This window comes from Oncorhynchus masou, chromosome 1 (genome assembly GCF_036934945.1).
Source record: "Oncorhynchus masou masou isolate Uvic2021 chromosome 1, UVic_Omas_1.1, whole genome shotgun sequence".
In the NCBI taxonomy this organism is placed as follows: Eukaryota; Metazoa; Chordata; class Actinopteri; order Salmoniformes; family Salmonidae; genus Oncorhynchus; species Oncorhynchus masou.
Window position 1 is genome coordinate 33,859,655 of NC_088212.1, and position 16,277 is coordinate 33,875,931.

Below are 16,277 nucleotides of genomic sequence, written 5' to 3' on the forward strand. Positions count from 1 at the left end.
GTGGACTGGGGACAGTAAGGAGTCATCATGTCAGGTAGTCCTGAGGCATGGTCCTAGGGCTCAGGTCCTCCGAGAAAGAGAGAGAAAGAAAGAGAGAAAGAAAGAGAGAATTAGAGAGGGCACACTTAAATTCACACAGGACACCGAATAGGACAGGAGAAGTACTCCAGATATAACAAACTGACCCTAGCCCCCCGACACATAAACTACTGCAGCATAAATACTGGAGGCTGAGACAGGAGGGGTCAGGAGACACTGTGGACACCCCCGGACAGGGCCAAACAGGAAGGATATAACCCCACCCACTTTGCCAAAGCACAGCCCCCACACCACTAGAGGGATATCTTCAACCACCAACTTACCATCCTGAGACAAGACCTAGTATAGCCCACAAAGATCTCCGCCACAGCACAACCCAAGGGGGGGGCCTGTGTGTTTTCTTTTCGACTCCATCTGCATATTTGTAATCACCAGCCAGAATCTTCTCCATCTCCTTAGCTATCATACTCTAATTTCACTGATTTCAAAACTTGGTCCTGCAGAAAGTGGAGAGCAACACATGCAGTTCTTCTACGTGATATCTTTCAAAAAGTCAAGTTGGAAAGGATAACCTATACCTACTGACCAGCTAATGTTATAGACAGAAGTGTGCTTTATGGCAGACCAATCCGAACTCATCTATCGGAATGTCCAGCCCACTCATTATTTCAGCCAATCATGGCTAGCGGGAAGGTTTCTGACTTTTTCCGTGGCTAAACCAACTAGGTTCATAACTTAACACTTTTATCCGTATTTACAGATGGAATACACGTTTGTTATTAAGGCACATGAAAGTTCATGTGTTCCAGAAGGCATTTCTGCCAAAATGCATTTTGATTTAAAAAAAAGTTTACATTCAAATGGCTCTCCGCAAAGTTTTGTGTAGCAGGTCATATTTATTCTAATGTATTCTCGTAGTACTATGCCCAACAACAGTCACTATAAGCTGCACTCCCCTAAGTATTTATTTGGACAGTGAAACTAAAACCTTTCATTTGGCTATATACTCCAGCATTTTGGATTCGAGATCCTTTATATGAGTCGACAGTACAGAATGTCATTTTTCATTTGAGGGTATTTTCATACATATGTTTAACCATTTAGAAATGAATGGTTAATAATGTATTGTGTCATTTTGGAGTCACTTTTATTGTAAATAAGAATATAACTTGTTTCTGAACACTTCTACATTTAGTGTGGATACTACCATGATAGCAGATCATCTTGAGTGGATCCTCATGAATAATGATGATGATTGGAAAAGTTACTCAAGCAATGATACATGAGAGGCCATGTGTTATGACATTTTTATCATGGCTATGATGTGGTCATTGCCACGAGGGTAAGCCGAGTGTATTATTGTTTCTATACAACGTGTTACCAGCATTATAAAAGATGAGACAGTGGATCTGTAAAAGTAGTTGTAGTAGTAGTAATAGTGCGTTGCTCGGTAACGATGCAAACAATGGCACTTTTTATGAATGTGGTCATGTGTATGTGGTCTAGTATTTCATGGGCAGGATAGACTCCAACAATGGAAATTCCAAACCACCCGTTATATAAAGAGTCACACACATCCACACACAGAGGCATAAATATCATGCACCCCCCAAAACATTATGCTAACTTCCCCTGTTAATGGTAATGGTGACTGGTTAGCATGTTTTGGGGGTATGATCTGTGTCTCTGTAACTTTCTCATTCATCATTATTCACAATGAATTCATGATTGTCTGTAGTCATGGTAGTATCAACATGACTGTACAAGCGTTTAGGAAAATATTATATTCTTTTGTACAATAAAAAAACATTAATTTCACACCATAACCCAAAACACAACCAAAACAAACTGTAAATGCATCCAAGAAGTTTGTAGAGTCACAAGCTTGATGTAGTCATCGCTAGCTAGGAATGTGGTATCAAATATTCAACTTTTAACTACTTTAATAATACACTATAAGTGAATTTGTTCAAATACTTATGAGATCTTAAAATGGGGGAACTAGATACATAAAGTGCTTTCATATCTAAACTGTAACACAGATATGTATGAAAATAGCCTCAAATAAAAGGTGACATTCTGTACTGTCGCCTCATATGAAACATTTGATCTGAAATCCCAAATGCTGGAGTATAGATCAAAATGAAATGTTTCAGCTTCACTGTCCAAATACATACGGAGGGGAGTGTATAATCAAACTACCATGTAGTCAGGTACATAATTATTGACAACCTTGATAAAGATGAGCAATAATGACTGTATGAAATAAATAATGCAAATACTGAGCTATGTTGTATGAATTGTTTTGGGGGGGAAATTATATTGGTATTCTTTCACTGTAATAGCTACTGTAAATTGGACAGTGCAGTTAGATTAACAAGAATTTAAGCTTTCTGCCAATGTCAGATATGTCTATGTCCTGGGATATGTTCTTGTTACTTACAACCTTGTTACTTACAACAATCGCATTTGCCTACGTTAGCTCAACTGTCCCGCAGGGGACCTACCAATCCTGAAGAAGTTTTAAGAACAAATTCTTATTTACAATGACGGCCTATCCCGGCCAAACCCTCCCCTAACCCGGACAAAGCTGGGCCAATTGTGTGCCGACCTATGGGTCTGATCTGATGTGACATTCCTGATCTGGTTGGTTGGATAGGTGCCTCTGTTACTTGTTTTCGAAGACTATGAACTAGTCACCTGCTGGGGAGTGTGTGTCTGCATGTGCATGTGTGTCTGTGTGCATGTGCACTCACATATGTTTGTGTGTGTTTGTGTGTGTTGGTGTGTATGTGTGTGTGTGTGCATACTTGTGTGCATGAGACATGTGTGAGGATATTGGCAAGGCTCTTGGATTCTGTGTGTGTGAAAGCAGGTAATTCCAGCTGGAATGCCACGCCTGTGATTGACACCTTTATCATAGTCTTTTTCTTCAGAGTAGTAAGCATGTGAGCAGTGCACGGTATGTGATGGCTCCCTTGTCTGTTCTGTTTTTTCAGACTGATCGCCCCCGTGTGTGTGTGTGTGTGTGTGTGTGTGTTGATATGAAAGGGGGAAGGGGTCTCCATGTGTGTCATAGACAGAATCACAAAATACATACACACGCACACACACACACACACACACACACACACACACACACACACACACACACACACACACACACACACACACACACACACACACACACACACACACACACACACACACACACACACACACACAACTCAACACTGTGAGGCAGACGGATGTAGGAATCTAAACGCCCACGCCTGTGTTTGTTTCCCCGGCAGGGTCGTCTGGTCATTAAACACAATTAGAGTTACATAACCACCTTAACGAGGCGGCCTAACGAGCTACGCTAATTACACAAACGGACATCTAGTCATCTAGTAGTTATCATTCTTCAATGGAGTAAACATGATTTTGACATGTGCATAGCTCCCGATCCAACAACCTTTTTAAAAAAGGCCTTTGGTTCCTAGAAAGAAGGGGAAAAGTCCTTGTGAGACTACAAGGATTCAAATTCAATAATGATTCCGTAAAGAATACATGCAATGAGAAGCTTAGAAAGTGATGTTGGGGCTATAAATAAAGTCAGTAGCGTGTGTGTGTGTGTGGAGGCTATAAATGATGTAGTGTGTGTGTAGTGAATTTGAAGTTATGGTTATAGCTAGGGGTAGTGGTTGATCCAGAGTGCAGACATGAAGCTAGATTAATGGTTAGGGTTGGAGTTAGGGCTATGGCGGAGGTAATGGTTGACCCGGGTGCCGAAATGAAGCTCGGGTAAGGGCTAGGGTTAGGGTTCGAGGCATGGCTGTTTTGTCAACTCCAGTCTGGTAAGGAGTGATGCTGCCCTCTGCTGGACTGACAGGTGACTGACTGATGTCTTGCTCAACACTGCCAATGGTCCTCTTCTCTGTTCTCTGTCCTGTTGTAGAATCCTCCACGACTCATCTCTCTATGTCAGGCACTGACACAAGAACCACCTGTAAACTAGACTTACACACACATATGTTTTACTATCCAAACAGTTGATTCCCATTCAAAATCCTATTTTCCTACCCCTTAACACTTAACCTAACCCTAACCCTAACAACTTAACCCTAACCCTTCATCCGAATTGTAACCTAACCTCTAAGCATAAAGTATCCTTTTTCATTGAGGGGACCGGTGAAATGTCCCCACTGAATTTTCCTTATTTGACTATCCTTGTGAGCACGTCTGGTCCCCACAAGAATGGTAAAACCAAACACACACACACGGATTCAGAGCAGTGGGAGTCCACAGAAAAAAGGTTATTCCAAAGAATGTATGTGTGTGTGTGTGTGTGTGTGTGTGTGTGTGTGTGTGTGTGTGTGTGTGTGTGTGTGTGTGTGTGTGTGTGTGTGTGTGTGTGTGTGTGTGTGTGTGTGTGTGTGTGTGTTTGTGTGAAGGTCCTGCCATAGTCTATGGAACCTGATACTTCATGACTCATGATCACAGGAATGTGAGTTTCCTTCTCCGAGAGAGAGACTCTGGCCTAATGCCCAATCACATCCCCATGTGTGTGTGTGTGTGTGTGTGTGTGTGTGTGTGTGTGTGTGTGTGTCTGTGTGTCTGTGTGTGTGTGTGTGTGTGTGTGTGTGTGTGTGTGTGTGTGTGTGTGTGTGTGTGTGTGTGTGTGTGTGTGTGTGTGTGTGTGTGTGTGTGTGTGTGTGTGAGTGTGTGCATGCGTGCGTGAGACTGTGTGTAAGGCTCTTGGATTCTCAACCCCCACTGCAAGAGGCTTTATACAGAACAATGAAACTTCATATTCTGTTAATTGTTTTCTTCATCGATCTATACATCATTCTCTCATTCTTATCAACCCATTGTAACTTTCTAACATATGTCTGCATCCAGTGACATACAACTTCAGGTAATGTGTGTGTTTGTCTGTGTGAGTATGCATGTGCATGTGTGTGTTTGTCTGTGTGAGTATGCATGTGCATGTGTGTGTGTGCATCAAAGAGGCTCTAACTGGAAACATGAGAGCGAAAGAAAGAAAAAGGGAGAGAGAGAGAGACATTTAATTGAATAAACTGGACTGCAGAAACTCTAACCAACTCCAGCCTGGTGTGTTTGTTTACGTTCGTGCGTGCTTGTGTGTGTGCCTGTGTGTGTGTGAATGCATGCTGGACTGTGTGTGTGCGTTCAACAGCAGGTAGGAAGGAACACAATGGCTGACTTGTTCACAGCGTCACTTTATCCTCATTACACCCTTCACATGTTTACACTGTAACCCCCCCCCCTTGCGCCGCACACACACACACACACACACACACACACGGGTTTACAAGACATATAATTTGATGCAAAGTGTTTATAATTTGTTTAGATGAATCTCTATTTGCCAAGAGTGAGATGAATAAGCCTCTCCTGTCCTTTTCTCTCCTCATTTGTACTCAGATGGGCAGGTTCTACGGAGGGTATGGGGGAGAGAAGTAAAGGGGGCAGAAGTGGAGACTAGGGGTAGGGTGTGTATGTGTGTGTGTTTATGTATGTGCGTGCGTACATGCGTGTATGTATGTGTTGATATGAAAGGGGGAAGGGGTCTCCAGACGTGTCATAGACAGAATCACAAAATACACACACACACAGACAGACAGACAGACAGACAGACAGACAGACAGACAGACAGACAGACAGACAGACAGACAGACAGACAGACAGACAGACAGTAAGTAATTGGCTCTATGATGGGTTCCAGCTGCATGGACAACAGCCAGACTAACTCTCCTAGGCACAGAACACAGCATGCCATAACCCCCCCCCCCCCTTCACACACACACACACAAACCACAGCAGTAATAATAATAACATACGTTAGCAATAATAGCACACTGTGCTGTCCAGTATGATAAATAGTATTTGTGATTGGAATAATTGGCTCTCAGACTGTGGTATAAAGACACCACACATCGTTTGGGACAAGACTGACTCATACAACCACCTATCAAACCTGGTCATTAGTTTATATCAATGCTGTGGTAGCCTACTAAGCTCAAGATTAGGCTGCTACTAGAGACTAGACTGGACTAGAGACTAGGCTGCTACTAGAGACTATAGACTAGGCTGCGACTACAGACTAGGCTGCTACAAGAGACGTCAAGATGGCGCCGAAGAGGATGGCTGACATTTTACATGCTCCTAACCAACTGTACTATTTTGGGAGGTTTTTTGCATTATCTGTAACTTATTTTGTACATAATGTTGCTGCTACCGTCTCTTATGACCGAAAATAACATCTGGACATCAGAACATCAACTACTCACTTTGAACTGAAAAAAGCTTTTTCCTTTAACTAGTCCGACGAGAAGGTTATACTGCTCTCCCGGGAACAGGCCCAAATCCCATAATTTGCGTGAAGAAAAGATGGAGGAAAAGGGGGCGCAGGTCGAGCTGACTTATGGAAATCTGTAGGCAAGCGAGTAAACTCCCACTGCCATCCGTTCTACTAGCTAATGATTATCCTACCAATGGGACATTAAAACTGTAATATCCTATGTTTCACTGAGTAGTGGAGTAAACTCCCACTGCCATCCGTTCTACTAGCTAATGATTATCCTACCAATGGGACATTAAAACTGTAATATCTTATGTTTCACTGAGTAGTGGAGTAAACTCCCACTGCCATCCGTTCTACTAGCTAATGATTATCCTACCAATGGGACATTAAAACTGTAATATCCTATGTTTCACTGAGTAGTGGAGTAAACTCCCACTGCCATCCGTTCTACTAGCTAATGATTATCCTACCAATGGGACATTAAAACTGTAATATCTTATGTTTCACTGAGTAGTGGAGTAAACTCCCACTGCCATCCGTTCTACTAGCTAATGATTATCCTACCAATGGGACATTAAAACTGTAATATCTTATGTTTCACTGAGTAGTGGCTGAACGACAACACGGATAATATAAATCTGGCGTGATTTTCCATGCACCGGCAGTACAGAGAAGAAGCTACGTGTGGTAAGACTAGGGGTGGGGGTATGTGTCCATTTGTCAATAACAGCTGCTGAGCAAAATATAATATTAAAGAAAGCTCTAGGTATTGCTCGCCTGAGGTGGAGTACCTTATAAGCTGTAGACCATACTATCTACCAAGAGAGTTCTCATCTATATTATTCGTAGCTGTCTATTTACCACCATAGACTGATGCTGACACTAAGACTGCACTGCACCAACTCTATAAGGCAATAAGCAAACGAGAAAATGCTCATCCAGAAGGGGCACTCCTAGTGGCCGGGGACTTTAATGCAGGCAAACTTAAATCAGTTTTACCAAATTTCTACCAACATGTCACATGTGCAACCAGAGGGAAAAAAACTCTAGACCACCTTTACTCCACACATAGAGATGCATACAAAGTTCTCCCTTGCCCTCCATTTGACAAACCTGACCATAATTATATCCTCCTGATTCCTGCTTACAAGCAAAAACTAAAGCAGGAAGTACCAGTGACTCGCTCAATACGGAAGTGGTCAGATGTCCCGGATGCTACGCTACAGGACTGTTTTGCTAGCACAGACTGGAATATGTTCCGGGATTCATCCAATGGCAATGAGGAGTATACCACCTCAGTCATCAGCTTCATCAATAAGTGCATCAACGACCTCGTCCCCACAGTGACCATACGTATATATCCCAACCAGAAGCCATGGATTACAGGCAACATCCGCATCGAGGATTACAGACAACAGCTGCCACTTTTAAGGAGTGGGACACTAATCCGGATGCTTATAAGAAATCCCGCTATGTCCTCAGACGAACCATCAAAGAAGCAAAGCATCAATACAGGATTAAGATTGAATCCTGCTACACCAGGCTCTGACGCTCGTCAAATGTGGCAGGACTTGCAAACTATTACAGACTACAAAAGGGAAACCCAGATGCGAGCTGCCCAGTGACGCGAGCCTTCCCAATGAGCTAAACGCCTTGTATGCTCACTTCGAGGCAAGCAACACTGAAGCATGCACGAGAGCACCAGCTGTTCTGGATGACTGTGTAATGACGCTCTCGGTAGCCGATGTGAGCAAGACCAGGTTTACCAGGACGTGTACTTCGAAGCATGTGCGGACCAACTGGCAAGTGCCTTCACTGACATTTTCAACCTCTCCCTGACCGAGTCTGTAATACCTACATGTTTCAAGCAGACCACCATAGTCCCTGTGCCCAAGAAAGAGAAGGTAACCTGCCTAAATGATTACCGCCCCATAGCACTCACGTCGGTAGCCTTGAAGTGCTTTGAAAGGCTGGTCATGTCTCATATCAACAGCATCCTCCCGGATACCCTAGACAGACTCCAATTTGCATACCGCCCCAACAGATCCACAGATGACACAATCTCAATCGCACTCCACACTGTCCTTTCCCACATGGACAAAAGGAACACCTATGTGAGAATGCTGTTTATTAATTACAGCTCAGCGTTCAACACCATGGTGCCCATGAAGCTCATCACTAAGCTAAGGATCCTGGGACTAAGCACCTCCCTCTGCAACTGGATCCTGGACTTCCTGACGGGCCACCCGCAGGTGGTAAGGGTAGGCAACAACATGTCTGCCACGCTGATCCTCAACACTGGGGCCCCTCAGGGGTGTGTACTTAGTCCCTTCCTGTACTCCCTGTTCACCCACAACTGCATGGCCAAACACGACTCCAACACCATCATTAAGTTTGCTGATGACACAACAGTGGTAGGTCTGATAACCGACAACGATGAGACAGCCTATAGGGAGGAGGCCAGAGAACTGTCAGTGTGGTGCCAGGACAACAACCTCTCCATCAATGTGAGCAAGACAAAGGAGCTGATCGTGTACTACAGGAAAAGGTGGGCCGAACAGGCCCTGATAAACATTGACGTGGCTTTAGTGGAGCGGGTCGAGGGTTTCAAGTCCCTTGGTGTCCACATCACCAACAAACAATCATGGTCCAAACACACCAAGACAGTCATGTAGAGGGCACGACAACACCTTTTCCCCCTCAGGAGAAAATGACTTTACCCCAGTCCTCAGCAGTCCAATCCCTGTACCTTTTGCAGAATATCAGTCTGTCCCTGATGTTTTTCCTGGAGAGGTGGCTTCTTTGCTGCCCTTCTTGACACCGGGCCATCCTCCAAAAGTCTTCGCCTCACTGTGCATGTAGATGCACTCACACCTGCTTGCTGCCGTTCCTGAGCAAGCTCTGTACTGGTGGTGCCCCGATCCCGCAGCTGATTCAACTCCTGGCGCTTGCTGGACTTTCTTGGGCGCCCTGAAGCCTTCTTCACAACAATTGAACCACTCTCCTTGAAGTTTTTGATGATGCAACAAATGGTTGATTTAGGTGCAATCTTACTGGCAGCAATATCCTTGCCTGTGAAGCCCTTTTTGTGCAAAGCAATGATGACGGCACATGTTTCCTTGCAGGTAACCGTGGTAGACAGAGGAAGAACAATGATTCCAAGCACCAGCCTCCTTTTGAAGCTTCCAGTCTGTTATTCGAACTCAATCAGCATGACAGAGTGATCTCCAGCCTTGTCCTCGTCAACACTCACACCTGTGTTAACGAGAATCACTGACATGATGTCAGGTGGTCCTTTTGTGGCAGGGCTGAAATGCAGTGGAAAAGTTTTTGGGGGATTCAGTTAATTTGCATGGCAAAGAGGGACTTTGCAATTAATTGCAATTCATCTGATCACTCTTCATAACATTCTGGAGTATATGCAGATTGCCATCATACAAACTGAGGCAGCAGACCTTGAGAAAATTAATATTTGTGTCATTCTCAAAACTTTTGGCCACGACTGTACATGTACAAATGACCTCAACTAACCCGTACCCCCTCACACTGACTCTGTACCGGTACCCCCGGTATATAGCCTCATTATTGTTATTATTATTTTTTACTTTAGTATTTTCTGTCAATATTTTCTTTACTCTTCTTGAAATGCACTGTAAGTAAGCATTTCACGGTAAGGTCTACACTTGTTGTATTCGGTGTGTGTGACAAATAAGGTCTGAGTTGATTTGATTTGACTAGACTAGAGACTTGGCTGTTACTAGAGACTAGACTAGAGAGTAGGCTGCTACTAGACACTAGACTGGACTAGAGACTAGGCTGCTAATAGAGACTAGACTAGAGACTTGGCTGCTACTGGAGACTAGATTGGACTAGGGACTAGGCTGCTACTAGAGACTAGACTAGAGACTAGGCTGCTACTAAAGACTAGACTAGAGACTAGGCTGCTACTAGAGACTAGATGATACTAGAGATTAGGCAGCTACTAGAGACTAGACTAGATTAGGCTGCTACTAGAGACTAGACTTGAGACTAGGCTACTTGTTTTCCACCAGACTCTGGAATAAAGATACAACATAAATATTATGATAAGATTGGGATAAGACTGGGATAAGATTGGGATAAGACGAATGGGCAAAGGCAAACCAGGTCCTGAGCCAGGATCATCACTGGGTAAAAAAATAAAAATGATGTTAGCCCACTGAGCTAAAGCCTTGACATAATTTCATGGAGCTGGTACAAGTCCTCAGGTTGGTTGAACCACCTTTGAAAAACCAGAGGGTGGATGAAGTGAACGTGACCCATTATTCCCCAATGATGGAAGGGGGGCTAGAGTAAAAAACGTTTGGAAACCACTGAATTGGAGGAGAGGGGTGAAAAAGATGAGAAGGGGTGAAAAGGTGGAAAGGCCACTTAGAGCATAGGAATCTGGGTCACACACACACGCACATATGCACACACGCACACACACAGACAGACCCACACATACATACACACATACATTCACACACACAGGCATGCATACACACATACACACAATTACTGTCCTACTGTGTATTACCGGTTGAATCTATCAAAACATTAATCTCCAGAATACGTAAGAGTTTGAATGTCTTTATCGACTCGTGAATGATGTGTGTGTAAAGCAGGCATGGCACTATGGTGGAGTGTGTTACTACTGCACTGCATAGTATTAGCAGCTGATTCAAAACACTGTCTGTCTTTGTGTTCAGAATGAGCCAAAGTGGCGTGTGACATATGGATTTACTGACACCTTCGCTCTGCATGAGACGCCACGAGTGGGACAGATGTACTACGATGGTGTGTTTGTGTGTGAGTGTGTGTGTGTGTGTGTCTGTGTTATGTTGTTGTTGTCTCAGACGGAGTGCAACATCTGTTCTAAGGTAGTAAATTAGCAAGCTTTTCTCAGACTTTCTCAGAGCAAGCGACAGTGTGTCACGCGACAGTGTGTCACACACACACACACACACACACACACACACACACACACACACACACACACACACACACACACACACACACACACACACACACACACACACACACACACACACACACATCCATCCATCTTTGTGTTTAACAGACAACAGACAGAAGCTCCATAACCACCTCAACAATCACATGCATAAATCACACTGTTCTGCCTCATGGTTCAGTGGCCTCATCACACAGCCCCAACTGTTAGCTGTCAGGGAGAGAGGGGGAGAGGGAGAGAGGGGGAGAGGGAAAGAGGGAGAGAGGGGGAGAGGGAGAGAGGGGGAAGGGAGTGAGAGAGAGAGAGGGAGAGAGGGGGAGAGATAGAGAGGGAGAGAGGGGGAGAGGGAAAGAGGGAGAGAGGGGGAGAGGGGTAGAAAAAAAGGAGAGAGAGATGTAACACTAAAATGTTAATTCAAAGAACAAACATCTGCCACTCTTTATTAACTAAATGTACAGAAGAGTATTATTTTGACATAGTACTATTGTGTAAGAAACTGTAATTCAATAAGAATATTATTACATGAATATATATTGTTCCACTGTTATTCCCGACTTCACAGAATAATAAAGGCTGAATCTCAGAAGAATAATCAACATGCGTAACAGTTGCTGAGGACTGGGATAGACAAACCAGACATTGGTAATCTGTCTGCTATTTGACATTCTCTCTCTCTCTCTCTCTCTCTCTCTCTCTCTCTCTCTCTCTCTCTCTCTCTCTCTCTCTCTCTCTCTCTCTCTCTCTCTCTCTCTCTCTCTCTCTCTCTCTCTCTCTCTCTCTCTCTCTCTCTCTCTCTCTCTCTCTCTCTCTCTCTCTCTCTCTCTCTCTCTCTCTCTCTCTCTCTCTCTCTCTCTCTCTCTCTCATTGATGCAGGCTCCTGGCTGCCTGGAGGTTTAGTTTAATAAGTCAAAATATTGGCAGGCAGAACAGTATTTTTAAATTCCTTGTTTTAAAGTGGGTTTCCCTTTCTGGCTCATGGTGAAAAGATTTAGAGCTATCACTCATGTGTCCCTGACCAGGACAATGATGCTATTAGAGACACACTCAGGAAGAGAGTATTCTGTAGATCAGATACAGTATGACTTATGATGTCTGGTAAGGTTCCTTCCCACTCCAAACCCAGAACACAGGGGAAAGTGTAAATGTATTTAACAGACAAGCCAAAGCTTCTCTGTGTTGTAGAATGTAGATGACAGTATTCTGTAACAGATGGTAAGACCATTGAAGTACTGAGGTACAGTGCCTTTGGAAAGTATTCAGACCCCTTGACTTTTTCCACATTTTGTGGAAACCTTATTCTAAAATGGATAACAAAAAACAGGTTTTTAGAAATGTTTGAAAATATATTAAAAATTAAAAACCATTACGTAACTATTCAGACCTTTTGCTATGAGACTCAAAATTGAACTCAGGTGCATCCTGTTTCCATTGATCATCCTTGAGATGTTTCTACAACTTGATTGGAGTCCACCTGTGGTAAATTCAATTGATCAGACATGATTTGGAAAGGCACACACATGTCTATATAAGGTCCCACAGTTGACAATGCATGTCAGAGCAAAAACCAAGAAATGAGTTTGAAGGAATGGTCTGTAGAGCTCAGAGACAGAGTTATGTCGAGGCACAGATCTGGGGAAGGGTACCAAAAGATGTCTTCAGCATTGAAGGTCCCCAAGAACACAGTGGCCTCCATCATTCTTAAATGGAAGAAGTTTGGAACCACCAAGACTCTTCCTAGAGCTTGCCGCCTGGCCAAACTGAGCAATCAGGGGAGAAGTGTCTTGGTCAGGGAGGTGATCAAGAACCCAATGGTCACACTGACAGAGCTCCAGAGTTCCACTGTGGAGATGGGAGAACATCCAGAAGGACAACCATCTCTGCAGCACTCCGCCAATCAGGTCTTTATGGTGGAGTGTCCAGACAGAAACCACTCCTCAGTAAAAGGCACATGACAGCCTGCTTGGAGTTTGCCTGAAGGCACCTAAAGACTCTCAGACCATGAGAAGCAAGATTCTCTGGTCTGTTGCAACCAAGATTGAACTTTTTGGCATGAATGCCAAGCATCACGTCTGGAGGAAACCTGATACCAACCCCACGGTGAAGCATGGTGGTGGCAGCATCATGCTTTGGGGATGTTTTTCAGCGGCAGGGACTGAGAGACTAGCCGGGATTGAGGCAAAGTTGAACGGAGCAAAGTACAGAGAGATCCGTGATGAAAACCTGCTCCAGAGTAGGGCAAAGGTTTACCTTCCAATAGGACAATGACTCTAAGCACACAGCCAAGACAGCACAGGAGTGGCTTCGGGACAAGTCTCTGAATGACCTTCAGTGGCCCAGCCAGAGCCCAGACTTGAACACGATCTAACATCTCCAGAGAGACCTGAAAATAGCTGTGCAGCAACGCTCCCCATCCAACCTGACAAAGCTTGAGAGAATCTGCAGAGAAGAATGGGAGAAACTCCCCAAATACAGGTGTACCAAGCTTGTAGCGTTATACCCAAGAAGACTTGAGGCTGTAATCGCTGCCAAAGGTGCTTCAACAAAGTACTGAGTAAAGTTTTTTGTTGTTGTTAATTAGCAAAAAATTCTAAAAACCTGTTTTTGCTTCGTCATTATGGGGTATTGTATGTAGATTGATGAGGGGAAAAGTCAATTTAATACATTTTAGAATAAGGCTGTGCCTCCTGAGTGGAGCATGGGTCTGAGGCTGTGCCTCCTGAGTGGAGCATGGGTCTGAGGCTGTGCCTCCTGAGTGGAGCATGGGTCTGAGGCTGTGCCTCCTGAGTGGAGCATGGGTCTGAGGCTGTGCCTCCTGAGTGGAGCATGGGTCTGAGGCTGTGCCTCCTGAGTGGAGCATGGGTCTGAGGCTGGCCTCCTGAGTGGAGCATGGGTCTGAGGCTGTGCCTCCTGAGTGGAGCATGGGTCTGAGGCTGTGCCTCCTGAGTGGAGCATGGGTCTGAGGCTGTGCCTCCTGAGTGGAGCATGGGTCTGAGGCTGTGCAGTTGGAGATCCTGGTTCGAGTCCACACCCTGTCACAGACGACCTCGACCGGGAGACTCATGGGGCGGTGCACAACTGGCCCAGCGGCATACGGGTTAGGGGAGGGTTTGGCCGGCAGGGATGTTCTTGTCCCATCGTCCCAAAGGCTTTGTAAGTAAGGTTGTTCCAGCCTGACATTTTCATTAGTTCCTAGTTCCTATATTCCCTGTATCCTTCACAACACCATGTACCCTTCAGAACACCCTGTAGCCTTCACAACACCCTATATGTTCCACAACACCCTGTACTCTCCACAACACCCTGTACCTTTCACAAAACATAATTTACCCTTCAAACCCTGTGCCCTTCAGAACACCCTTTACAATACACAGTTTAACCTTCATAACACCCTGTACCCTTCACAACACTATGTACTCTTTACCACACCTTGTACCCTTGAGAGCACCCGATACCCTTCACAATACACGATGTACCTTGCACAACGCACTGGGTCAGCATAGTGTGCTCCATGTATCCAGATGGGTGGTTCCACTTCATATCAGCAAGCTATGACACCCACAATCTCAGATTGTTCTGAAAAGGTTTCTGTAGTTAGAAACAGATAAGATAAGCATTCCTGCAACATTATTTTGTTGAAAGACAATTTTAACTATTGTTTAAATATAATTTCCAACATCTGATTTGGATCAAATCTCTTCTTAACAATGATTAAGATGTGAGGAATTCAAATAAATGGTCAAACCCTAAGCAAGTCCACCCCAACAGCCAGTATACAGTATCAGTTCGTTTTGTTTGACAAGTAGTGTGAAGCTGCAACATGGAGAAGGCCTATTGTGTATTGTTTATGTAATGTAATTTAGGTGAATTTGTTTTTTGTTTTTTACCCTGCTCAGAGAAATGACACATTCAAGTCACTTGCATGAAACACTGTGATCTCCTCAGTGAATTTAAAACATTTAAAAAGTATCCTTTTTAGATAAAACTGTTTCCAAATATATTCACGTCACCAAACAATTTATGAAAATACACTGTTTTGCAATGAAGGTCTACAGTAGCCTCCACAGCACTCTGTAGGTTAGCACCATGGTGTAGCCGGAGGACAGCTAGCTTCCGTCCTCTTCTGGGTACATTGACTTAAATACAAAACCTAGGAGGCTCATGTGTTATGTACTTGAGTGAAGACCCAAAAGCGGTTTTAACAGAAAACAGAGTTCTTTAATGAAAAAACAGGAATGGCATAAATCCTCTTCCAACGTAGTCAATGGAACAAAAGAACGTAGTATAATGCAGGATGCATCCGACAGGATAGGACAAGGTGAAGCAAACGGGACGACAGCTTGCTTCTGGCATCAAAAAACACAAACAAGAATCAGACACTGAAAGTAGCAGGAACAGAGAGAAATAGAGACCTAATCAGAGGGGGAAGAGAGAACAGGTGGGGAAAGAGTGAATGAGCTAGTTAGGAGAGATGTAGAACAGCTGAAGAAAGAGAGACAGAGAAGGTAACCTAAAAAGACCAGCAGAGAGAGACAGAGTGAAGAGAAAGGACAGGAACAGACATAACAAGACATGACAGTACCCCCCCCCACTCACCGAGCGCCTCCTGGCGCACTCGAGGAGGAAACCTGGCGGCAACGGAGGAAATCATCGATCAGCGAACGGTCCAGCACGTCCCGAGAGGGAACCCAACTCCTCTCCTCAGGACCGTACCCCTCCCAATCCACTAGGTACTGATGACCACGGCCCCGAGGGCGCATGTCCAAAATCTTACGAACCCTGTAGATGGGTGCGCCCTCGACAAGGATGGGGGGAGGGACGAGCGGGGCGCGAAGAACGGGCTTAACACAGGAGACATGGAAGACCGGGTGAACGCGACGAAGATAGCGCGGAGAAGAAGTCGCACTGCGACAGGATTAATGACCTGAGAAATACGGA